The 26,332-nt window shown below is 34.0% G+C and overlaps 1 protein-coding gene across 4 annotated transcripts in view; it reads left to right on the top strand.

Annotated features, from left to right (window-relative positions):
• The window catches only part of TSC22D2 (TSC22 domain family member 2), a 53,346-nt gene that overhangs the window by 19,052 nt on the left and 7,962 nt on the right, over window positions 1–26,332 (top strand). For 2 of the 4 annotated variants that reach the window (XR_004626632.1, XR_004626631.1), the window contains one exon: window positions 7,475–7,633. The exons of the other annotated variants lie outside the window; for them this stretch is intronic. The gene's annotated coding sequence lies outside the window, so the exon portion shown is untranslated. The remainder of the gene's footprint in view (window positions 1–7,474; window positions 7,634–26,332) is intronic. 4 annotated transcript variants of the gene reach the window in all.

The raw sequence follows: 26,332 nt of genomic DNA, 5'->3' as shown, positions 1-26,332 counted from the left end.
CGGAACTTGTATGTAAATTCAGGAACGTTGAAATTTTGGTTAAATAGGTAGAGTAAAAAATACCTAGATGTATTAGTTGCCTGCGTTTTACAATGTTCATTAGCAAGTGACAGGCCCGTCACAAAAGCTAATGTAATTTTAGACCTTCTTTTTATAACTAGAAAAAAACAGGAAAAGATGGTTACAGACCTATTGTACTCCATTGCTATAGGATAGTTACTCTAAATACAAAGGTTACTAGAAACTACTTTCTTTATACTCTACCTGAATAGCCAAGGGCGTGTTTCAAGAGTGGCTGAGCTTGCTTTCTGCAAGTAGATGCATCCCTGAAAAATAGTCTTGCCATCGGTACAAATTAATATTAATACAATTAATAACTCTCTTCCTGACTATGTCAAGGATGTTGACCTTGAATGAGGTTTAAAGCCAATGACTTTTAAAATCCCTATTCTGTAGAGTTTTTTTCCCCCCACTTAGTTCTAAATGAGAAAGAAGAGGTTAGCTCTGGAATTGAGCTCCTTCTGCTGTCATTGTTGTCCGTGATTATCAGAAAACCTGAAAGGGGTGCTTGGGTGGCTTAGTCAGTAAAGTGATTCAATCTCAGCTCAGGTCTTCATCTCAGCGTTGTGAGTTAATGCTGGGCATGGAGCCTACTTAAAAGAAAACCTCAAAGAGCTGTGTATTTGCTTAAGGAATGGAAGACTAGCAAACTATTAGGAAAGAATCCCATATCAGAGGCAATTAAGTGGTGATCACACTAGGGAAACCAATGAGCTGGGTCTTGATATGGAAAAAGATAGGTAAGAACATCATCACAGGACTGAAAGTGATAACTGTCATTTAAAATTCAAACATTTTACATCTCTCAAGTACAGCTGGAGGTATTGGTCAACGCTTCTTTAGGAAGTGACTTTTTGAGTTGGAACCTGAAAGGTGGGTAGAATTTGGTCATACAGAGTTAAAGACCTGAGGGAAAGGGAGAATTGCTATTAGAGGAATACAGTGAGCCACTGTGAAAGTACAGGACATATGTGATAAGGATGGTTAAATTTGGTGCACAAATCATTTGAAGACAACAGAGAAGAGCTATTGGATTGGACAGAGACCAAAGATAATAGAAAGGTAATGAAGGCCTGAATGAGGCAATGGAGAGGAAGAAAGAATAGTTACCAGAAGGTTGGAATTACACGATGATGTAACCCAAGGGATATGATGAGGAAAGCAGTCAAATTTGACTCTGAAGTCTCAAACCTAATTGACTGAGGGAATGGTGGTACCATTAGGAAGTATTAGTGAAAGAATTGGTTTGGAAAAGTGAAAATAATAGTAAGATTCTGGTTTTAGCTACTTTTGGATGAGTGAGCTGGTAGAAAGTCAAGGTAGAAATACTCAAGGTACAACTGGAGCTACAGACACACAGCTTGTTAGAGAAGCTAAGGCTAGAAGAGTTTGAAGACCATTTACTTGATTCTTTATTATTATTATTATTATTATTATTATTATTATTATTATTTTAGAGTTTAAGCTTTAGGAAAGGCTGAGGTTGCCGAGAGTGAGCAGAGTAGGGTAAGAAGGTCAAGCCAGGCTCTTGGGAAACACTGTCTACTTTTAGAGAACAGGAGAAGCCCTGAAGAGGATAAGTGATCTTAGACCCTAGAAGATTCTGAGAATATTATTTACTAACCAAAAAGAAGGGGAAATGTTTGAATTCCTATTTTGAAAAAAATTTCAAATTCACAGAAAAATTACGAGAATAATGAAAAGCTCCAATAATCTTACAGATATTGAACATTAACATTTTGTCATACTTGCTTTATTATCCTAACATATTATTTAGGAGCCATTTAAGAGTAAGTTGCAGATATCCTGTCTATTTGGCCCAAAAATAACTTTTAGCATATGTTGCCTAAGAAGATTCTGTTAATCTAACAGTAGTTTAATTAGCAAATTCAGGTTTGATATACTGTTATCTAATATGTAATATACAGTTTATATTCAGATTTTGCAGTTGTCCCAGTAATGTCTTTCATGACCATTTTTTACCTCATCCAAGAGATAATACAAGATCACACATTACATTTAATTATCAAACACCTGTCTTTTTTCCTTCTGTCATATATAAATAAATACTTGTATTAGTCTTCTGTAGGACTGCTTAAAGTTTAAATTAGAGTAGACTTAAAGTCTGTATTATAAGGGGTGGGGAGGGGAGATAGGCAAGATGCCTAAAATTCAGCTGAAAGAACTCTTGGGGCTGGAAAAATGTTATGAGGTTGTCTTTTATTTCTCAGAGTTTGGGAGGTGCGGGTGATGGCAAGAGAAGGAGGCCGTGTGGATATTAATGTGGGTGTGTCTCTTAGAACAGAAATTGAAGTGTATTCATGTACCAATTTTTGTCTGTATGTGATTTTTACATATATGTATGAAGTTGGGATTCTAATTATCTGGAATTGGAAAGAGTAGTATAATTTGAAGACCTTTATAGTCACGTCACCTCTTGGGTTTACAAATTATGTAATTGCTATCCTTTATATTCTGTTGTATCCTCCTAGTTCTATTCTGATAGTTAAGGTTGATTATCTACTGCCAGATTTTTAACCACAGATCCGCATCTCATTGTTTGATGCGGTGTTTTAGTGGATCCTAAGCATTTCTTCTCTCTTAGCTTTGCTATGGCAAGTTGAAATGGGACACCTGACGTGCTGACATTATTTTCATCACATAACCAGACTTCAGAATTGATGATGAGAAATTATTGACAGCTCATCCATTATTATATGTTTCTGCTCATGTGTTTACCACCTTCTTTAGTTAGTGAATTTTCTTAACATGAGTCATCACAGCCTACTCTGAAAAGTCATGGTAATTATTTTCAGGGTGAAATTTGAGAAATAGTTGAAATAGGTGAAAATAGTTGGTAAGGTCTTGTTGTTGTTGTTGGTGTTGTTAATTTATTTTTGCCTTTCACCAGAATAGTTTTAAGTAAACCAGACCTTTGACTAGGACAGAAACTTCTTGTATGTGTGAATTAGTGTATAAACTAATTTGCTAAACCCAGTTTATTTTTTTCTGCAGAATCTAGAACTCTGTAGAAAAGCTTTTTAAGAAAAGAACTCTTACTGACCTTGTTCGGATGAGAAGGATATTTAAATATATAGCCTGAAGTTGTTGAACCAGAACAAACATAACATCTGTTTTGTTTTGTTTTATTTTCCTTCCAGTCTTCAACAATTAAAAATTTTAAACTCACACTTCTTTCAGTGTATTTAAACCTGCAGATAGTTTGGCAACCTTTTGGGAAGAAAGAAATATTAAGTAGAATTGTTTTATTTTTTTGTTTCATTAATTTGGGATGGAACGTAGATGAGAAATGACTGACTGTATTCTAGTTGGCATTCTCTGTGTGTGTGCATGTGTGCACTTGTACTAATATTCTAAATCACTCAAATCAAGATATATATTAGATTTTTGTGATCATGATATAAAGCATTTAAATGCATTAGCTTACCAAAAATTAGCTTCTCCATTTAGATTTCGGTTAACTACTTCTAAAACATTTTCATATTTGACAGAAATAAATTTAAACAGGTGGTAGTGATTTAGAATACATGTATTCATTGATATATATCTTTAAGAAATAGCATTTTTATGCCACTTTGTTTCCTAGTTGTTTTCAAAGTTTAAAGATCTTGGTTGTAAATACTAAAAGGTTTGGAAGGTGCTCCTTGTATTTTTTTTTCCTTCAGTTTTTAATTGTGGTATTTGGCCCAGAAATAGTGTTGCCTGTAACTTGTGTCTTGGAAACCAAAAATGTATCTTATTACTTATCTACCTGGTGGTATGTTAAGATAAAGAATGGATTCTTTCCTTAGGTCTACACACTATTTGAAGGGTAACAAGGAGGGAAAAGAGCTGTATTGTGTGACTAATCCCACTCCTGTTCACAGTGACTATTAACTATTGATCTTCAGAAAGTTTATTTTAGCATCTGTTTCTATTTTAGATATTGCTAACTTAGTGCAGAAAATGTTGCTAAATGTATGTCTGGAAAGGTCATACGTGCTGCTTTGTTTCAATAAAGGAGATAATAATTCTTTTTTTTTTTGAAGATTTTATTTATTTATTTGACAGAGACAGCCAGCGAGAGAGGGAACACAGGCAGGGGGAGTGGGAGAGGAAGAAGCAAGCTCCCAGTGGATGAGCCTGATGTGGGGTTCAATCCCAGGACTCTGGGATTCACGCCCTGAGCCAAAGGCAGACGCTTAACGACTGAGCCACCCAGGCGCCCCAGGAGATAATAATTCTTAAAAGCATAGTATGTGATGCTACTGGAATGGTCATACATGCTTTGTTTCAATAAAGGAGATAATAACTCTTAAAAGCATAGTATGTGACGCTATCTTTAAGAGTAGTTATATTTCCTAATGTTAGCTGTTCTTAGTAAAAGTTCAGAGTCAGATATCCAGCTTTCTATTAACAAAGCCTGTCAGTCCTTACCACATATGTATTTGAATAATAGTAACTAGCTTCCACTACTCTGTTTTTTCCGCTTTTGTCTTCTGTCCCAACCCTCGATTTCTATTTCTTTTAATCCTCTATATGCTGTTTCTACTCCTTTTGAAAGAATAAGGATTAAAATCATTTGTGAATGAACATGATCTATTAAAATATCAATAACCTGTCTTGTTAGGGGTATTTTCCAAAGCTGTATAAATGAAATTTTTTAAGCCATATATTTTGCATTTCTTCCACTGATAGGTACATTTGATATGATGCATAACATGCTAAACACCTTTTCTTATATTTCTCATACTTAGTTTTTAACATAACTAATCATCTTAAATTGTATCTTGGCTCATCCATAATTGTGTATGTCTTTTTATATATGAATTTCTTAGAACACATTGTCTTTTCAGTGTTCTTATTCTAGTAGATACGTTTGGACTAATTTTTTTTTCCATAAGCTTATCTTTGATATTCCTAGCCTCATTTCCCCAATATGTGATCTATGGAAAGACTATACGTAATTTATTGGGAGCATACAGGGTTGCCCCATTTCTCCTTTTTCTCCTTTTAAAAAAATAAGCATTTCTGACACTTAGGGAAGCAAGCATTGATTTATCATGTCTAAGATTCCTCAAAACAGTGTACTGAACTTTTTGAAGAAGCTTGTTTACACTTGAAGTTTGTGTCAAACAAAGCTAAGCACATTCAAATAGCAGGTTCCTTTAGGAACTCTTGTAGGTTTGTTTGATTTCCCATATCAGTTTTCAGGGGACCTGGAAATTACAGATCATCCACCTTTTTTGCCCCTGTGCTCTCTTTGTTCTGTCAGTATAAATTTGCCATAAAATTAGCTAAATAATGATAAACTTAAGCCTAGTTTTTGCTGGACTATACCATACGACTTCAGTAGCTCACTCTCGAGTAGGATTTTTCCTCCTCACAAATTAAAGAATGGAATGATAATATGGGAAATGTTCAGGATTTGTTTTTGATGGCAATCTTGCCAGAGATTGGAGATTATGATTGATATATTAGAATAAGTTTCTAAATATTCATTTTGGGGAGAATTCTAATTTTAAATTAAAATTTTAAGAATATCTAATTAATCCTATGTTCATCTACAAACACTTCAGTTACCCAATTTTATTTCAACTTTTTAATAAGGATTTCCTACATGTTCGAATTTAGTTATTGAAACCCTTCAAAGGTAACCCCTGTACTTGGCAGCAACTAATTTTGAAAATGTATAATGGAGGAAAATCTGTTAATGGAAGTTTTGTATTTTTAAATGTAGTACAGCTCTTAAGTCCTTAATTTACCATGTATTTGTATAATGCACACACCCTTTAAAATTTTTCTCTATAAAGTTCATAGGAAAATAACTAAATTTGCTTTATATGACTGGTTTTAATTCTGTATTCCAGAGGCTTTCCAGGCATTTGTCATAACAGTGCTTATTGTTGACAGGCCCTTTAACAGAGGGTCAGGTAGTCTGCCCTTCAAATGGCCAGTCCATCAAAGCCCTCACAGACAAGACAAATTACCAGCATTACAGATACATATATTTCAGGAAGCATATACTTTGCTACATATGGCTGGGTTTTGTATCTTCTCGTGGGACTTGGCCCATGAATGAGTAAATAATCCAAATAATTTTTTTAAATATGGTAGTATTTTGGTTGATAGGAGACAAGAGTTGCATAAAAACTTGCTAAAAATGTTTTGGTAATATGTTGATGAAATGACCACAACTTTAAACGACTACTTATCCTCATCAGTATGGGTTTTTACCTTCACCAGGTGATTACATTATAAGGCTGTGCTTCGACAAAAGATAGTAAAGTTGTATGATTTTATTGAAGTCAAATGTGTTGTGAGATTACATTTGGAAAGATTTCATTTGTAAATCGGAAAATCCTCATATTCAGATTGTGTGGGAGACTTTTAAAGACCATGTGTAATAGAAAAATTCCATTAACTAGCATAATTCCAACCCCCCATATTTGGGTCTTACATTTCTGGAGATGACTGCAGAGTTTCCTTACAATGCTGTCTTTGAGTTTTCTATAGCTTTGCATTTATTGATCTTTCTCAGTAATGGCTTCCTTTCCTCCCCTTGCCCCATTATGCCATTTTATTTAGGGGGTTAATTCAGGCAAAGATATGCCCATAAATATGTGGGTTGCCTTTTCTGTGGATTATTGACAATTAAAAATAGACATGAGTATTTATACTGCACAGAAAATGTTACTAATATTACCCATCAACAACTAAAGTAGATGCCCAATTGAAAGCTTTCTTGTAAAAATTTAATAAATGTAATATTATTCTTAATGAAGTAATTTTTACCATTATTAAATATTCCTACCCCTAATTTTGTTCTTTGCCCGTACACAGATGAGCTGTAGGACCACTTCTGAACAGGATACATTATTATGTCTGTTATATAAAATGCATAATAAAATTTTATTCTTTTCATCATGTTGTCTAATTTTAAAATTGGGGAGTGGTAGAGACAGACTAGGATTTAGGTATAAAAATCGAATGCTGTCTTGAGCATTTAAATGATCAGTATGGATTTTTACTGATCCATCCACCTGTGTTAGAAGTCTAGAAATTCATATGGATGTGAACCAGATAATAGACTCAAGTGCCATTCTATAGGACTACAGAACTGTCTGTAGCAAGTTATGGTGTTAAATCATAATTTCTGGATCATGATCTTAAACCTTTAATTGGTTCCATTTCTCCTTGAGTCTCTACTAACAAGTATTACTGATGGCCTGAAAGTCCATGTTGACATTTGCAGTTTGAAGTATCCAGATTAAATATGAAATTATTTTACATTAAAAAAATACTTAAGTACAAAATATCAGTTGTGTAATCATGGTAAAACATAAAACTTTGCTATAAAAGATTTTTAAAGGCTATTTGATTAAAACACTTATTTACTTAAACTCTTTGCTAGAATTTTTTTTAGAATTCAGCATCGGAGGAGGAATGTGACATAATAATGATCGAAAGCCGAAAGTTTAAAAGTTGTGATGCCCTCACATGGTTGGAGGGTTATTCTAGCTTCTAAGGACTGAATGTTGTCCACAAGAGTGTCTCATCAGGTCATAAATTGGTAAGACTTAATGGATTAGATTTTATGTATTATACCTGATGTTATTGTATTGAGATGAATATTTATGAACAAAATGAGCACATTGTATAACTGAGTATAGTATTAAATATAAGTTCAAACTTGGAATTTTAAATACTTGGGAGTATGTAATCCTTTCAAAATTTCATGAGGCTGAAGGCCATATCTTTGCAGTGGTGTTTAATAAATAATCAGTTTAAAAAATAAAGAGACATCCTGTGTTACATAAACATTATTTAAATATTGCTATGGCATCGGCTCTAGATGCTTACAGTGTAGTTAAGAGCCCCAGATACTTTCTAGTTATATCACAGGAGATACTTGAGAACTAATATGTTAATCTTTTATTTAAAAAAAAAACCCTTGCATCCATTTTCTTCACAAAATATAGTTGAAATTACTTTGCTTTTGGGATTTCATTTTTCTTCTAGATGTCTGTAAAAGTAAAGCCAGGAAAATTTTCTCAATTCTTACCTTGAGAACCAATATCAAATGAAAATCATATACTAGAAGTCAATAATAGACTTTTTTTTTTGTATGTCCTGAAAATGTTTCCTTTCAGCATTGTATTCTGCTTGGAAAACAAAAATTTTAAAACTTGTTTTATATAGCTTCTTCTTTTGCTTTGTTTTACACAGCTGTATTTTGTAGGGGACTCGTCGAATAATACAATTTGGACTAGGATGAGATCTTAATCCTCAATCTGAAGATGATCATGTTTTGCAGATAAAAGAAAAAGAACTTGGGTTAAGTTATATGTCCAGGTCATACAGTTGTAGAATTAATATTTTCATTAAAGTATGGTGTACCTATCCTGTAAGTGTATCAAAAATTATTTGAAATTATCAAATAGGCTGCCATATCTATTTCTAACTTTATCCTTAACCCGCTGGGTTAGTCAGTCTCTCCCTTACACATACACGTCCTGTCTTTTGAATGATATTCTAAATTGTTTCTGATGTGGTATTCCATGACTTTGATCATATTCTATAAACTTAAATTTTGTAAAACAGTAATTGCAATCATTAGTAGTTTGGAAGGAAATACAACAAACTAATAACAATTGTCCTGGATTCTATAAACTTCTTACTTTTTATTTTTTTCAGTTGCTATAATAACTCTACATAACTTGGGAATTAGGGGAATAATTTCTAATTTCTTTAGTGTAGGATATCCATCTTTAGTAGTCAGTCGGCCTCATGATCCCTCAAAGGGGATCATGAACTCTGTGAAATACTGGATGGAGCATAATGTATGTTCAGTTTTTGGTGAAAGGTTCAGAGCATTTGTCAGATTTTCAAAAGCAGTTGAATAGCATTGCTAATGAATGTATCTAAGAGATACAAGATGTAATGTATTAACAAGAGATAAGCCTTGTTATATACCCAATTATATGATAGAGGAAAGAAATTTTTAATGAGTACACTGATTCTGTAACTCTTAGAATTTTATCCCAGGCTAGTTTATTATAAATGATTATTAGACTGATGGAACAGATGAGAATTTACCCACTTTTAGTTTAGTAATTTCATACTGTCAGTCTCTGTGCTCAAATGTTGATTGGATTTCTCCACAGAGTAGTTTTATTTTTGCTACCTAGTGGTTACTGTGTGTCACACACTATGCTATGTATTTGGGCATGTTATTTAATTTTCACAACAGCTGTATTATATAGATATTATCAGTACCCTCAGTTTACAGAGAAGGAAATTGAAGGCTTAGATTAGATAACTTGCTCGGGTCACATAGCCATTTAGTCGTGGAGCTAGGATTCAGATCCAGCTCTCTAACTGGAACCATGGCTCTCAATTGTATGCTGGTATGCAGAGAGTAACCCTGGGGAACTTACAGGATAAGGGAGAATTTTATATTGAGTGAAGATGTGAATACATAAATTTGATTTCCTTTGAACTTAAGTAGCAGTAGGTCATCCTTTATTATAAAACCATCTTTTAAAGCACCTGTCAAAAAAATAAATTTGGTGAGTTTCTTATAATTTAAAATGAAGTATTTATTACATTGGAAAATACCTTCTACTGAAATTTAATGCTGTGATTATAAGCAAATATATATGTGTTAGGAAAGTTTTAGTACTTACTAGAATAGTATTGTGCCAAGTGTAACCATTAAGGAATTCACCCCTTAATATTTAGGATTTATAGATAGCAGACATTCGGGGGAAGCAATTTAAAAATCTGCTTTGAGCTGCAGATGTTTCTTGGAGTAGGGGAATGAATCACATGTAAAACCTCCTAGTACGTGCTATGTCAGTTTCCCATTGCCCTTAATTGTGAATAATTCTATAAAGATACGTTTTCTATGTTTACTTTTAAAAATATATGCAACAAAATTTATATTTTAGATACATAGATTTTTTAATTGAGTACCTACTGTGTGTAAAATCTTTTCTAATTTTTAAGTGTTTATAATAAAGTTCCTGTGTCTAAATAGGACTTAAAGTTAAATCCACAGTAATAGTGCTGCTTAAAACAAAAACAAGTAAAACTTTAAGCATTTGTTTACTCTCTCTCAGTTTAGTTGAAATAGCCTGCCTTATCAAGCATAAACTTAATTTCTTCAAGACCATGGTTTAAAGTGTACAACAACATGATAGGTCATCAGAACATGAAAATACTATCTTAAAAGTCTTTTTTTTAGAAAAGACATTTGTACCCCAGCTTCTTTATTAGTAACATATTTGCCTTTTCAAAATTAAAACTTTGGAATGTTTGGGAAATAGAATAAACAATTACACCTAATCCAAGTTTTTAACACAGTGACTATCTCAGTGTTTGTATATTCCCTTCCAGACTTTGAGTACATATGCATGGTTATTAACAATTGCAGTCACAGTCAAATAGCTTTTAAATGGTTTCTGGTGTTTCAAATATTTTTCTGATTTGTACTATGACTGACATGTCATAGGTTTTAAATTTTAGACTGATAATTTTGATATCTAGAACACCATCCCTTCCAGTTTTTCATTCTACCTCTCATTTCTTCCCAGTCACCTGGCAGGCTTTTCCTTTCTGTTTGTTCTTTTAAGTATTAGTGGTGTCCTCAGGATGCTGTTGAGATCCTCTTCTCACGTTCTCCATCATGCTAGAACATGTAGATGGTTCTGAGTGTCATCTGTATGCTGTAGGAAGCCAGAAATCTATATGCTCTAGATGCTCAAACTTGTTACCTAGGCATCTCTCCTTAATATTCAAACTTCTGTTACCTCCCATAGCCAGTTAATTGTAAAGTACTGCCACGTCTACTGTGAGTTTTTCTTAAGCCTATCCATCTCTTTCATCACTATTCAGGGCACAATCCTTTCTTACGTGGAAATGCAAAACCTTCTAACTGGTCTTCGTTATTTGAGTTTTCTAACATGGCTAACTGTATGTGCTGTTCCTTTTACTTAGAACATTTTATGTGTGTCTGTCCTTTTAGATTCTCCACCCAACTGTGGCACTTCCTTTACTAAACATTCTTTTCTGACCCTTGATCTTGATTATATTTCCCCAAAACACCCTCTAAAGTCTTGCCTTGTCTTAGCATTTATCACACCTCTAACTTACCTATCTCCTGTACTCAACTGTATACTCATAAATTCTAGTGTATGGTTTATTCAGTGATGTGTCCACATAATGAGCATCTGATAAATGTTTAAATACATTAAAATCCCCCTAGAATGTGGCATCATAAAATTTAGTAACTGGAAAGAATGTTAGAAATTATCTATACAGTTAAGAGACAAGAATCAAATGTAGAAACCATATCACCTCACTCCTAAGTTAGTGTTCCCTGTATATTTCATGATATTTAGATTTTGACCACTATACCTTACTAATACAGGTTATATCATTAATAAGTTAAATGTTTAATATGTGCCAGACACTAATGCATTATCTCACTGAATACTCTTGTCTTATTATTAGTGTTTGGAGAGGATAAGTAAGTTGTGTCAAGTTATATTATAAAAGTGATAGAGTTGGGATTCAAACCTGAGTATGACTCCAGAGCCAAAGCCTTTATTTGATAATCACCTATGAGTTTATTTTCTGAGTCTCGAATTATAAATCTGAGTTGGAAGGGAATTTAGTGGTCATTTATTCCAACTATTTGTCTCGTATTTGTCTCATGTCTAAAACATAGCTTCTCAGTTGTTGTCTAGCCTTTGAACACCTCCAGTGATGTTTATCTTGGCATCCTGTGCTGCTTTTTTTTTTTTTACATTGTATGTTTAAACCTTTTTAAATTCTTTCTGTTCAAAAGAGAATCTAAAAGTGGAGCAGAAAAATCAGATGATTGCCATCACTGAAAGTGTTAGGAAAGAGATTAGGTTCATGTAAAAATATAAGCTGCTTTGCATATTCTGTCAACGTTCAACTGAGAACATTCTCTAGTTCAGTGGTTTCATAGCAGCCATAACCAAGAATATGGATTACAGCTCGTGGCCAAAAGTCATTGGTGTTAATATAAATGTAGTTCTAAAGTTCTTTTTCAAAAATGAATAAGGAGACATTGCTTAATATCTTAGAGATCACAAGGATGTTTTTTCCACTTCATAATTTTTGACTCTAGTGGTGATGCAAGGATTTCACAGGACTCCTGTATACTGCTTTAATCCAGCAATGTGTAAAAAGAGTAAAGTACTGTACATCTGGATTTCTTCAGATTCCTAGATCTAGTTCACTTAGAACTTTCACTTGTCTATGAGACATGCTTAAAGGCATGGCCATATGAATTGTCTTCTTTATCTAACCTAACTATGCTAGTAAGACTTTGGCGTCCTCTTTCCACCTTCAGGATAGCTGTTGGTTTTTTTCACTTCTTTTCTTTAGATTCGATTCTCATCGTCTATAGAGAATGATATCAGGCAATTGAGAGAACGCATAGATAAATTATGATTTATGATTATATAATTAAGCCTTTCACTGCGTTCACAAAATTATTTTCCCTAAATCCATGATTCTAATGTAAAAAGATCTTAGTCAAGGTTTTTATCCAGAAGACAAGAGTTTTTAAAGTCCACTTTATTTTTCACAAGGTCTTCTATGAGTTTTGTCTTTACCATGATCTGTATATGAAACTGCTAAGTTTCACTGGCATAATTTTGTCAAAAGTAACCTGAAAGTCCATGGAACTCTAGCCGTTCTATTCTTCAAACTTAAACCGTTTTTCTATTTACTTACTTCAGTTGACAGTTATGTAGAAACTATTACACTTTCTTCCTCTTCAGTGAGTAACAATCAGATGCAAGGAATATCACAGGAAAAGGTTTATTGGCTTTTTATTTAAACTGTCTTTGTCAAGGAGAAAAAATTTCTCAGGAGGCTTGCCCATTTTACCTGCCCTTTTCATTAGTTTCTAATATTTAAATAGCTGGATAATTTCTTAGTTCTTTCTCCTGGCATGATTAACCCCACATAACATAAGCTTATGTGCTTATGCTAACTTACAAAATATAATTAGATAACATATTAAATACTATTTTATTCTATCTTTTTCTTCAGTTAAATGTTTAATATCAATTTTATGCAGTGTTATAATTAGTAGACCGTCTGGATGAACACAGTTCCTCCCTTTGTGGTTTAACTCAGGGTGAAGAACATTAAATAGAGACTACAAAAACATTTATGGAAGAATCAAGAAAGGAAGAGAGCAAAGAGAGTGTAGGTGAAGCATTCCATTTCAGGTGGCAGTCTTAGCTCCAGAATCTAAGTGATTTATCAAATTTCAGGTCATGTAAGACTGGAATTCATCATAAATGATTTTATACGCATTGAGGTGTACAAATGATTGTAAAGTTCTGTCATTTACTATATCTGTGTTACAGTATTGTTATTACCTACAAGAATTCGAGGACTTGGATCTACAATGAAATGAGAAAAAGTTAGCTGTTAAAAACTTTACAACTGTGAAAATCTACCTATTTGAGTATAGTTCTGCTTGAGTGAAAAAACCTTTTTATAACCCTTTAGCTTTTATGGTCGTGCTTTCCTTCATTGTCTATACCAGAATCTCTTTTTGAATTAAGTAATTCTAAAGCAGTGATTCTCAACTAGAATACTGTGTAGTGTAGAACCAAAGCAGTGTTTGTCCCACTCTTGATTTGTTTTTAGTAATATTTAATTGTTGAAATTTCATGTAACACTAAAGGAAGGCTTGGGAGATACTTAAACACTTCTTTTTAAAATTTTTATGTTGAAATAAATTCAGTAATATATCAGTGGACTTTGGAAAAATTTCCTACAGTAAGTTAAGACTTTTTATTCTAAATAATCGTTAATGTTCAATCCACAGAAATGCTGTGCTTAATAAATATTGATGTAAGTTTAAATCTCAGACAATTTTTGTAGCATATATTTTGTGACTGCCTTTAACATTTGACTAATTTAATACAAAGGAATCAAGTAAATTTAAGGCATAACTAGGATTATTTCATTCTTTGGTGGAGGTGTAAATACAAAAACTGTTTCTTAATACTAATTATAATTGATTTTTATTTGTACTTCACTGCTTCATTTGCAATCTGAGATACACTGGGATGGCAAGCCTTACATATACAGTGTCAGTCCAAATTGATCCAAACAATAAAAGGAACTAATTATTTGTTTTTAGTGTTTATTATTATCAAAAATCTCATAATCGTCACAGCAATCCTTTAGAGTAGGTACAACTGTGATCCCATTTTACAGACAATGAAACTGGTTTTAGTATGTTAGCTTGCTATGATCATCCCACTAGTAAGTAGTGGAGTTGGAATTTAATTCTAAAGCTTATGCTTGTCTAATTCTGAAGCTTATGCTTGTTTGTTTTGGTTTGTTTTGTTTTTGTTTTTGTTTTTTTTTTAAAGATAGTGTGAGCTGGAGGGAGAGGGAGGACAGGGAGAGAGAGAATCTTAAGCAGATTCTACACCCAGCATGGGCTCCAGGCTCAATCTCATGACCCTGAGATCATGACGTGAGCCGAAATCAAGAGTCCGCCCTCTTTTGAAACAATTCCTTGGTAATCTTCCGTTTTATTTATTATTATCCCTGGACTTTGGGGACAGATTAGGAAGAGACATAAGATGACAAAGACTAGTTAATCACCTAGGAACAGAAGCTAGGTTTTGGTCAGATAATCCTAAGGGCTAGCCTGATAATTTTACTTTGTCAAATATGTTGTCCATACTACTTACGCTTTTTTCTATAAAGTTATTATGAATAACATCTCTGTACCTTTAAGAATTGGGCATAAGTGAAAAGGTAAACTTTAGATGAACAAAATTGTCTCTGTGCTCTGCACTGGTATTTGGCATTTGGTATTTAAGGGGATTGTCTCATTTTCACTCATTTGGTTAGGCCCCATTGTGGAAATGGGATTTAAAGGATTTTTTCAAGAACTGTTTAGTTGGAAAAAAAAAGTATACAGAATGCTGGAGATAGAAGAGGCAAATGTGAGGCCATTCCGTGAAAGAAATAATTAGCTTTCCCAAGAAAGGTAGTTTCTTCCTGAGCCCATCTTTCATTAACTCTTCATGTGTTAGTGTTCTCCATTGCTTCGGCCCCATTTGTCTTCTTCCTATTTAAGCAAGCTCATCTCTCACAGTTTTGCTTTACCTACTGCATTCCAACAGCTCTCAAATCTAGACTTCTAGGGCAGAGATTACTCTTGAGTTCTAGATACCTATTTCCAGCAACCTTCTTTCTATATTTCTACACTAGAATCTATATCCCAGATGTCTCAAAATTCAGCAGTCCCAAGAAAAACTTAAATTTCTCATTTTCTCACCTTTATTCTTAGGTTCCTCTTCCACTCATTCCTTACCCCCTAATCTGTGACACATAAACCATCTCTCTACTTGTAATTACTCCAAGCTAAAAAAAACTCCAGCCATCCTTGGTATTTTCTTTGTTATAGGTGAGTCCCTTTTCCTTTATCATCCGTCTGATCTCTCATAGATTCTCTGCTTCAATTGTAAAAACTATTTCATTTTTCCTTGCTTAATGCCTGTGACCAAGCATTTTGCAGTGTCCTGATACTCCTTGCTTGCTTAGGTAATTCTTTTTTTTTTTTAAGACCCATATTGAATGTTACTATCTTTCCTCCTCACCAACCTCCATTCCCACCACACATACATGCCCCAAAAAAGCCCACATTCAAGGGTCACACTAAGTTCCATAAAAGTCTTTGAAACTGATGAAGGAAAAAAGCCCAGTGAGAGTAACTTGCCTCAGGGCACAGCAAATCTGAGGTGAGGCCAAGCTGCAACATGTATTTGTTAATTCCATATCCAGTGATCTTCTCACTGATGGACATCATCTAACCCATGTTCTTCCAACCAGTGTTCATTGAGCATTGAGCATTGTACAGAGGAGACAGATGAGAATTTATCATTTTTTATAAGAAGTGACATAGAAAGATAAATGTTACTGAGATTTGGCTATATAGGAAATTAGAGGCAAAGTTTGTTCAGGGTGTCTGCCCTATGGCCTCCAGAGGAATTTGGATTACCTAGATGTATGAATTAGATATTAGGCAGCAAGAAGATATGGTAAGTTTAGTTTGACTAAAAATGAGGAATGAGATTAAGAACTATTTCCCCAGTTATTTGTTTCGAGTTTAGTTAAAATGTTAGCATTACCCATGTCCATTAGATACCAAGGACTGCTTTGGGAAAAGTCAGTTTTGCCATTAGGCGTGGGAAATGGCTTTGGAGGTGATCTAGTACAGCTAACTTATGTTATAGCTGGAGGAAGAGGCCCCAGAGGCAAAGGTATTAAGTGATATATTTAGAACTCAAATTCCACCTATACAATTTGTGAATCCAGGCTTCTATAGCATTCTTTAGTAGGTGGCTGCTGGCCCCATGGTAGATTTTGTATAGCACATAGAGTTTTGTCTGGTAGGAGATAGATGCAACTATTAAAACACAGCCTATGATAGATAAGTGATTAGAGCTATAAGGGTAGTGTGGGGCATGACTTACTATTCTACTGGAAGGGTAGGAAAACTAGCCTTTACAGAAAAGAAAATATTTGAGCTGAAACCTATGAAAGAATGGTAGAATTTCCACAGAAATATTTAGAGAATGAGAAACAGTATGAGCGAAGAGAGTGGGAATAAATTACACAGAGTCTCGAGGAGTTTAGGATATCCAGTTTAAAAGTTGAGCAGGCATTTGGAATGGGAGGGAATAATGTAAACGTTGGCATTAGAAATAAATTAGTAAGCTAGTGCTGATTTTTTTCCCCTTCGACCAATTTTTATGTCATTGCTGAAGAATTCTGAATTACTTTTAGAAATGCTAGATGGATTTGAAAAAAAGAGAGAGATGTTAGGTGGATTTAGCTATATTAAAAGGTTGTTCTTATAATAGGCCCACTGCCTGGGTGAAGTTAATTCAATGCTTGTTTTTGGTGTCTGAAATGAAATGCAAATCTTAAGAGTGTTAAGTTTTTGTTTTGATTTCCCTTGATGTTCTTTTCTATCATGTTCTTTCTCCAGTTTTGTTCATTTTCACACACACCATGAAAATTTCTTTAGGTGATGAAAGTGCTATTATTTCTTCATAGTCAAAAGGAAGGAATGCTATTACTAACCTTTTGAAGGAGAATTGATCTTTACTACAAAATGACTGTTAAACTTAGTCCCTTCCCTGGAAGGCCTTTTGTTAATCTTTATCCTTTTCTTAACACAGCCGAAGTAATTTGAACTCTTCTGTGTTTTTAATGTCCTCATTCATATTAAGAATTTTTATTGAGTTTTTCTTTTTCTGTTTAAATTTTCCATCTTTCTATGAAAGATGGTCCTTCAAGTCAGTACTGAAAAACATAGACCATTTGCTAGATTAAGATATATTTTAATTGTTAATTCTAACTAAATAATATTTAGAAGTTGGTTAACCATCAGCTTCTATTCCAGAAGACTAAAAGAAGGGTTTTAGAATATCTAGAATGAATATATAGGATTACATCCACTTTATTCCCTTTCAGTATAGTTAAATTATTTTTGTAAGGTATTCTGAGCTACAACATCAGTTGGCAACATTTGAAATCCTTTCTAATCTCTCTCCCCTTTATTACTCTTAGGTGCTGCTAGTGTACATCTCAGTCTAGATAATGTCAGTCATACACTGTTTTCCCAGTCCCCAGGAAGTAATTTAAAGTAATAAGGACTGGGGCGCCTGGGTGGTACGGTGGTTAAGCGTCTGCCTTCGGCTCAGGGCGTGATCCCAGCGTTATGGGATCGAGCCCCACATCAGGCTCCTCCGCTATGAGCCTGCTTCTTCCTCTCCCACTCCCCCTGCTTGTGTTTCCTCTCTCTCTGGCTGTCTCTAACTGTTGAATAAATAAATAAAATCTTTAAAAAAAATTAATAAGGACTGTATTTCAAATTTTTAATTTGGGCTTAAGCCCCTTGATACACATCCTTCACTTCACTCTAGTAATGAATTACGCTATCATCAAATTACCTATTGCTGCTGTGTAAGTAGTACAATGCAGTCTTTTTCAAGAGAGCCTGCTCTAAATGTAAGCACTCCAACATTCGGGAAAATGCCACTTTCCTCCTACCCCTTTCTCACACCCTTTCTTATTTCAGTCCTCACTCAAAGGAAGAAAATAACTTTTTCATCCTGTCAAACCTTGCCTAATGTTAGTCTAATAAAAAATAACTAGCTAGTGCATAGGCTCATCTGTCTTCAAGTAGATATGATTTTTTTTACATTTAAATATGTAACTTGAAATAGTATTAAACTTTTTAAGTTTATTTGGAATATTTGGATTGTAATGGTAAAATTGCTGTGCATATTTCACTTTTGTATTATTCTCCACAGTTTTTCAAGACTAAGTTTTTATATCTTCCATCTTGAGTGTTTTAATAGAAAGAATTTTAGTTTGGCTAGTTTTTAAATTGTTTCCTTAGAGTGACTCTATGAGGAAAAAACTATCAGAATTTTACTGCCTAATACTAAAATAACTCTCTCAAGATATCCTCACTTGGAATGTAAGAGATCTAGAAAAAGAAGGTAAAGTTAATATTAATCTTATCTATACCTTCTCTGGAGTGCATTTTTAATGTAGCATTTTTATTGTATAGTTACGTAGCCTATTATATCAAAGATGTTTATCACAGACTTTTTTTTTTCTTACCAGAATCATTTTGAACAGAAATAGCTATATTAGGAGTTATAAACATTATTTACATGATATTTTTAAGTGATTATAATTCACCCAAAGCCAAAGAAATAAATTCACAAATATCACTTATATTGTTATTTTGAATGTTAAAGTCCTGATCTTCTAGAATGAAGTAGTTCCTAAGGAAAATGGAGTTGTTGGCTCCTCTTCCCTCCTTTCATTTCTTTTCTTTTTCCTTTCTGCCATTTGTTCATGTCTTGAGTTCACACTGTACCGGGTAGTAACTCTTGTGAGGCTTGGAATATGGTTGGTTTTTTGTTTTTGTTTTTCAGTATTCTCCAAAGTGCAATGAAAGTATTCTATCTCTGTCCCCCATCTGCCTGCCTTCCCAGACAATCACTTTCTTAGTTTGTATGTGTGTATTCTTCCAGTTTCTCTATGCATATGCAAGCAAATACTGTATCTATATCTTTATCACCCTCACACAGTGATAATATACATACATCTGCACCTTCATTTTTAAAGATCTCCAGGGTGCATTTTTCCCATCTCAGTACCCAGAAAAGCATCTTTGTGGGGTCTTTTATAAATGGATAGTATTCAGTTGAATAAATGGCTATACCATGGTTTATTTAATCAGGTCCCTGTTGATTATTAGAAATCTTGCTGTTTTAAACAGTGCTATACTGAGTGGTAGCATTGTAAATATATTATTTCCCATGTATGTAGACGTATAGGATAAATTCCCACATGTAGGATTGCTGACTCAGTAATAAATAAGAGTGAGAGAGAATGTATGTTTGTGTGTAAAACTGTGATATAACTAAATTGCTCTGTGTAGGTTACACCAGTATACAGTTTAAATCAGCACTATGTGAGAAGGCCCATTTCCCACAGCCTTACTAACAGTGTATTAAATTTTAGTATGTTTGCCAGTCTGTTTAGGGAAATGGTATTACATTATAGTTTTAATCTGTATTTTTATTATGAATGAGATCCTGGGTTGTTTTCATGTCTTACAGATTATCCAAGTGAAATCTACCCATTTTTCTAATTGGGGTTCTAGTCTTAGTAGATTTCTAGAAGTACTTTATATTTTAGTGAAATTATTGAAGGAGTTTTTTATTTTTCTATATTTTGAGGCATCTAGTTAAGCTTCTCCAAAGTATTACAGAAATTCTTCCTAAGTGGACTTTTTAAAAGACCATTAATACAGATGATATGGTTGACTCGGGACAAAAGGGGTCTGAGGTAGGAGAGGGACTTTGTATTAATTGTATACCTTTTTATGTATACTCTGAATTTATTTTTTACCACATGCAGGTATCCTTTTTAACTTTTATTTTGAAATACTTATTGATTCATAAGAAGTTGCCAAAAAAAAAAAAAGTATAGGGAGGGCTCATGTACCCCTTCAACCAGTCCTGTGTGTCCTATCCCCTAGCCCTTCCTGCAGTGGTAACATCTTACATGGCTGTAGGGAAAGGTCCAAAACCAGGAAATTTACATTGGTATAATCCACCTCATGTATCCTTTTTTACTCTTTAAATATTCATTTCTGGCCAGAAGTTTTAGCTTAAATTAATTAGATGAATGTAAAATATGCTACGGACATAAATGGTTTCTGTAGATGCTAAAAACAAATACCAATCTTTATGTAAATATTTAACTGGGTTTTTAATTGTTCCTTGGTTAAAAGCTTTTTTTTTTTCCCACCATTGTAAGACTGGTTACTTGAGAAAATAGTAACATTTTACCTGCTTGCTTATCATGAGTAATAGATTTTATCATTCACAAAAATCACTTATGTTATTAATAAAAATTTTCATGGGGCTCTTTGTTAATTTAATCATGAAATTAAACAGATTTTTTGTTTTTACAAAGAGAACTTCTGATCAGTAATTAGAATACATTAATATTGTTTTAGTTCTTAGTTTATTGTTAACTTTGATAGTTTTATTACAAGCTAAACACAGAAGTTTGCATTTGGCCATAGAATTAAGTTTACCTGAATTGTATCTCTTCTGGCACTTTTAGAAGGAGAACTGTTATTTGCTCTTAAATGTCTAGCTGTAAATATTTTTAAAATTCCTCTTACAGAAGAGTGATGTATTTTTTTCTGTTTAACTTTTATAGGCCTGCTGAGCTGTACATTCATTAAATTTATTTTTTTGCCACCAGTGACTTAATAGTTTCTTTCTAAAAAACAAAATATGTATTTTTTAGGAAAAAGGCCAAATGTAGGGGTGCCTTGGCGGCTCAGTTGGTTGAGCATCCAACTCTTGATTTCCGCTCAGGTCATGATTTCAGGGTTGTGGGATCAAGCCCCGTGTCGGGCTCTGCACTGGGCATGGAGTCTACTTGAGATTCTCTCTTCTTCCCCCTTACCACCCCCCCCATTCTCTTTAAAATTAATAAGTAAATCTTTATAAAGAAAAGAGGCCAAATGTTACCCAGGTTAGAATTAATCCATAGAATTTTTTGGCAGGGGAGGGGGGAATGAAGGTTATACATTATTTACTAAGAACAGTATGTGATTCCTGAAGACTGGCCTCTAAGAAAAATTGTAGCTTCTTTTTTGGGAAAGATTATAGCTTCTACTTGTGAGTTTATGAAGAATCATTTTTACCTTGCTTCGGTAAGGGGGCTTGAACATAAATATATCAGATTTGCCAGCTCAATCAAAGAAGTTCTTATTATAAAAGATTTGATTTTACAATTGGGGGAATTCCTGTAGTGGATTTTTAATTGTGATTGTGACTCAACACAGAAAATTAGAAGGGTCTTTTAGCAAAAGAAGGTAATTTTTTAAATATTCTGCATATAGATACGTATAATTTTAAATTATCTTCAGCTTTCTAACCAAAAGAACATTTTAGTTCTTAGCAAATAGGTAAACTATACCTGTCTAAAGATCACAGAGCCTTTTCCAAGCAGTTGCCTCCCTTGTTCTCAGAGCTCAACTTCTTCTAGGAATGTGCTAGTAAAATAAATGGCATATTATGCACATAATTTAGTTTTGGATCCATGCTTATGGTTTCACAAATGATATTTGCTACACAATTAAAGCAGTCTTCATAATATACCTAAGTCTGCATTTTTCTTAAGTTGTTACAGATAGTTCCTTGTTGCTTTCACATAGTCTTACTGGCAAGGTAGAAGCAGCCTGTGTTTTGACATTAAGTCTAGGTTTCAATTCTGTCTCTAGCATTGTGTCTTTGAGTAAGTTCCTTCGCTTCAGTTTCCTCAGCTGTAAGTTGAGATTGTTTCTCAAGCTTGCAGTAAGGACTCACTAAAGTAGTGTGTACCTGCAAAAGTGGGCAGTCATTTAAGTGTTCTTTTCCTCTACCTTGTTGCTTTGTTAATTAGCATTTGTGTTGAGGAGAGAACAAAGTAGTCAAAGTGTAAGAGAAGAAATTTGCTGTTTTTTTTTTTTAAACAAGTAGCCATGATGTCTCTGTCCACATTAATGAAGATTAAAAAATTGATTTCTTATGAAGAGTTTTGTTTGTTTGTTTTTAAGTGAAATCAAGTTAGCCTATCCTCACCTTCATGGATTTTCATTTTTAGAGAGAAAAGACTGGAGATGTTTTGTACAAAGTCCTGAGTTGAGAGCATGAATGAAACAGTTAGCCTTTTTCAGAAAGATGAAAATGCAGGGAACTTATGAAGCCAGAGGTTCATATCTGGCCTCTTCTCAGTGAGGTTGCCAAGTGATACTATTGAGATAAGAGGAGGGAGTTCTGGGAAGAAAAACTATGGTGTGGGGAGCCCGCTGTGATGAATTTTAAAATGAACAGCGTTGAAAGCCAAGCTATCTTGCTGTACCTTTGATATATTGAGTTTTATTTTTCCTGTGAACGTGATTGTAATTTACTTTATTTAAACACTATATTCAGAGATGCCTGGCTGGCTCCGTCAGTGGTGTGTGTGACTCTTGATTTCAGGGTTGTGAGTTCAAGCCCTACGAGGGGTGTAGAGATTGCTTTAAAATATATATATATATCTTAAAAAAAGAACACTAAATTCAAGCTCACTTGATTTTTTGGGAGGCTGTAATTCTAGTAAAAAAAATCATCATATGAAAGGTAATGCTATAGCTATCTATGCTTGTTGTCTTTTTTCCCCCCACAGTTCTATATTTCTGTCCATTTACTCTATCCCCACAATTTTTAATTCATCTAGTAAATACTAATCATGGTATGTTTTTATTCTAAAAGAGTAACCCATATCAAACATGTTTCTTTTTACAAATTATCCCTTGCCTTATAGTTTGACAGAATAGTTACAAAGTCTTAGGAGCTTAAGTTCGAAAACTGGTTAACCATCAAGTTAATGCAATAGTAAAAAAGAAAACAAGGCATAAAACTTTAACAGTAGGTCAAGGAAGCAAGTGAAAATTTTTCATTCTGCTTCAGTTGATCGTTCTCATTTTTAATAGTGTGAAGCCCAAACCACCATGTTAACTTTGAACACAATAGAAAACAACTTGTTACCTTCATTGAAATAATATTCTTAAACGATGTTCAAGGATCCTGAAATAGAATACCCTCTTATTTGCTTATTTAAGACTACCATACTGATGGGACACCTGGGTGGTGCAGTCGTTTAGCATCTCCCTTCGGCTCAGGGCGTGATCCCGGTGTTCCGGGATCAAGCCCCACATCAGGCTCCTCTGCTAGGAGCCTGCTTCTTCCTCTCCCACTCCCCCTGCTTGTGTTCCCCCTCTCTCTGGCTGTCTCTGTCAAATAAATAAAATCTTAAAAAAAAAAAAAAGACTACCATATTGAAATCTTTATTATAAATTGCTTTTCTCAGTCTTTAATTTCTATCAGTCAGCTGGAGGAGTTATTAAAATAGATTTCCAGGGTCCCACCTCAAGAGTATGTAATTCAGTAGGTCTGGGGTGGACCCAAATGTTTACATTTCTAACAAGTTCCCAGGTAATGCTGATACTGCTGGTCCAATGACCATACTTTGAGAACTGTGAATTTTTTCAAACTCAGAATATTCTAATGGCTTTCTAATATAAACCAGTAATTGTTTCAAATCTAACTGCTGTCATATTGATTCTTCAGACGCTTTCAATATGCTTTTGAGCTCTTATGTGCCAAGCACAGTGTTCACTTCTTCACAGAGGTAGAGATAAGGAACCTCTCTCAAGGAACTCAGTCTGATAGAGTTAACAGTGGTAGTCTTATTTAAACTCATTTAATTGTCACAGGAGTTTTATGAATTGGGGTATATAACCCTTATTTTAGATGAAAAACCTGAGGTCTAGAAAGGTTAAATAATTTTCCAGAATTCACACTGTGAGTATATATGGAGGAGCTGGAATTTGCTATTCTGCTTTCCTGGTTATGCAGCATAAAAAGTTAGTGAAGAGTAGTGAACCACAGGAGAGATGGAATGACTGGTTCTACTTCAGGAAATCAGAAGGCATTACAGAAGATGTGGCACTGGAGCATCTTAAGGAACAAGTAAAAGATAGCCAGATGAATTGGAACCATGAGCATTTGCAGCTGAGGGAGCATTTCTGTAAAGCCATGGAAACCGGAGAGAATCTCTGTTTCACAGACTGTAAATAGTTAATGTAAGACACACAATAATGTAATAACACAATAGGCCAGCTGGAGTATGAGAAGAAAGGAGACCACAGAAGGCAGGGGTCAAAGTCTTATGAAGGGTAAAAACTTTTGTATTCTGGGTTAAGAAGTTTTTAAAATAGAATTAAGTTTTTTTATTCTTTCTCTTTTAGCTTTCATCTTTGTAAGCCATTGGTTCTCCAAGTATGGTCTGTCAGGTGACAGAATCAGCATCACCTGGAAACGTGTTAGAAATGCCAATTCCTGCCCCCCCCAAGACCTTCTAAATCAGAAACTGAGGTTAAACCCAGCCATCTGTTTTTAGAAGACCTCTAGATGACTGGTACATGCTGAAATTTGAGAACCACTGCCATAGGTTATACGGAATTGTTTAAAAACAGCCTTCAAAATAGCCAGAAATCGCCGTAGTGATAGTAATTATATCTGACTGATTTGTTTAAATAAAATGCTTAACAAAATTGGGTTATTAGCACTTTTTAAGGGACACGTATCTTCAGTATGATCCATTTATACTTTGCAAACCTATTCCTTCATTGCTATAAAAGAGTTCTGAGTCAGGATTAGAGTTTATTATATTAGCAAAGAATAGGATGCTAATTGTTGTTCCTTAGGCTAAGGAAATGGTTTGGAAACTTACTAATGTTATTTTAATCACCAAAAAAAGTAATAAACCCTTTTTAAGAGTTAGGGGTTTATTTTTTGTTTTGTTTGCTTATCAATACATAAAACTGGTGTTAAAGTTAGCATTTTAGGTGTTCTGTTTAAAACAGATATGTTCAAAGAATTGAACGTATTTACATCAAGATATGACTAAAACTAATTCACTTTTTCCTTTTTGACATAGAAATAAAAAATATTGAGATTATAATCTAGAATGGTCAAACTCTAATCTTAATGCCTGGCACTGTCTTTTTTGCAAATTATAGCCAATATTTGGTGAACATATCCACGTGGTGTCTGAACTGAACTTTACACCAAAGCCTTATGGTTTATATAGTTGTTCTATAGTTTATAGTTACATATAGCCATACTTTGTTTTGCACAGCTCTACAAGCATTTAAAGCCTAACATATTATTAACATATTTATTAACGGTCTATATATCCTTTCTGGTTATTAGGTATGTAAAACCTATTTTCATCTTAGAAATAGCAGGAGCAAGAAGTAAAGGTATATGCTATAATTAATGTGACTAATGCTCAGATAAACAAGCTTGTGTCTTCTGCGTATTGGTTCAAGGATTTAGAAGTAGGAAGTCCACTGAGGCATTGAGCCCTTCATTTTACACATGAGGAAACCGGTCTAGGGAAATTAAACTTGATTTGCTGATGGTCACACAGGTAGTGAGTAGCAGAACCAGGATTATAACCAGATCTACTTAGATTACAGTATAAAAGGCACCACTACATAAGACAGGATGTTCCTGTGCCTCAATATGATACCAGTCTGAGGGCCCACATCATCTAAAATAGAACAGTCTTCAAATATATTAACATCTAAATTTTCTTAGATAGAATATACTTTATGAAGAGTATTTTGCAAAGTTTTGTATCAAAATTATTTAAAGACCTCTTTTGTATTGATAAATTAGATTAAAATTATCAGGTTTGTCTTTACAAGAAAGTCTAATAACTGTTCTTCAAAACTTAGAAAAATACCAAGAAAAGGATATAGATATTCACTATTCTTACTATTTAAGAGGACAATTATTGAACCTTCTGTTATTATCATACAAATGCTAAGGTGATAGTTGAATTTGGGATATACTTACTAGCTAGACTAGTTCCAAAAATTTCCAGGAAAAACTGCTCTAAACCACATACCTTTGTAGGTGATTTTTGCCAGCTAGTAACCTACGATGAAAGTACGTAGATTTGCCAGAATGTTGAGATTGGTGTTAACCAACCCTGGAAGTATCATTTGCCCAACGCCCTTTTAGAAGCTGGTTCTAGAAATTTT

The sequence above is a fragment of the Ailuropoda melanoleuca genome, chromosome 1 (assembly GCF_002007445.2).
Source record: "Ailuropoda melanoleuca isolate Jingjing chromosome 1, ASM200744v2, whole genome shotgun sequence".
In the NCBI taxonomy this organism is placed as follows: domain Eukaryota; kingdom Metazoa; phylum Chordata; class Mammalia; order Carnivora; family Ursidae; genus Ailuropoda; species Ailuropoda melanoleuca.
This window is presented reverse-complemented; position numbering and strand designations above follow the sequence as displayed.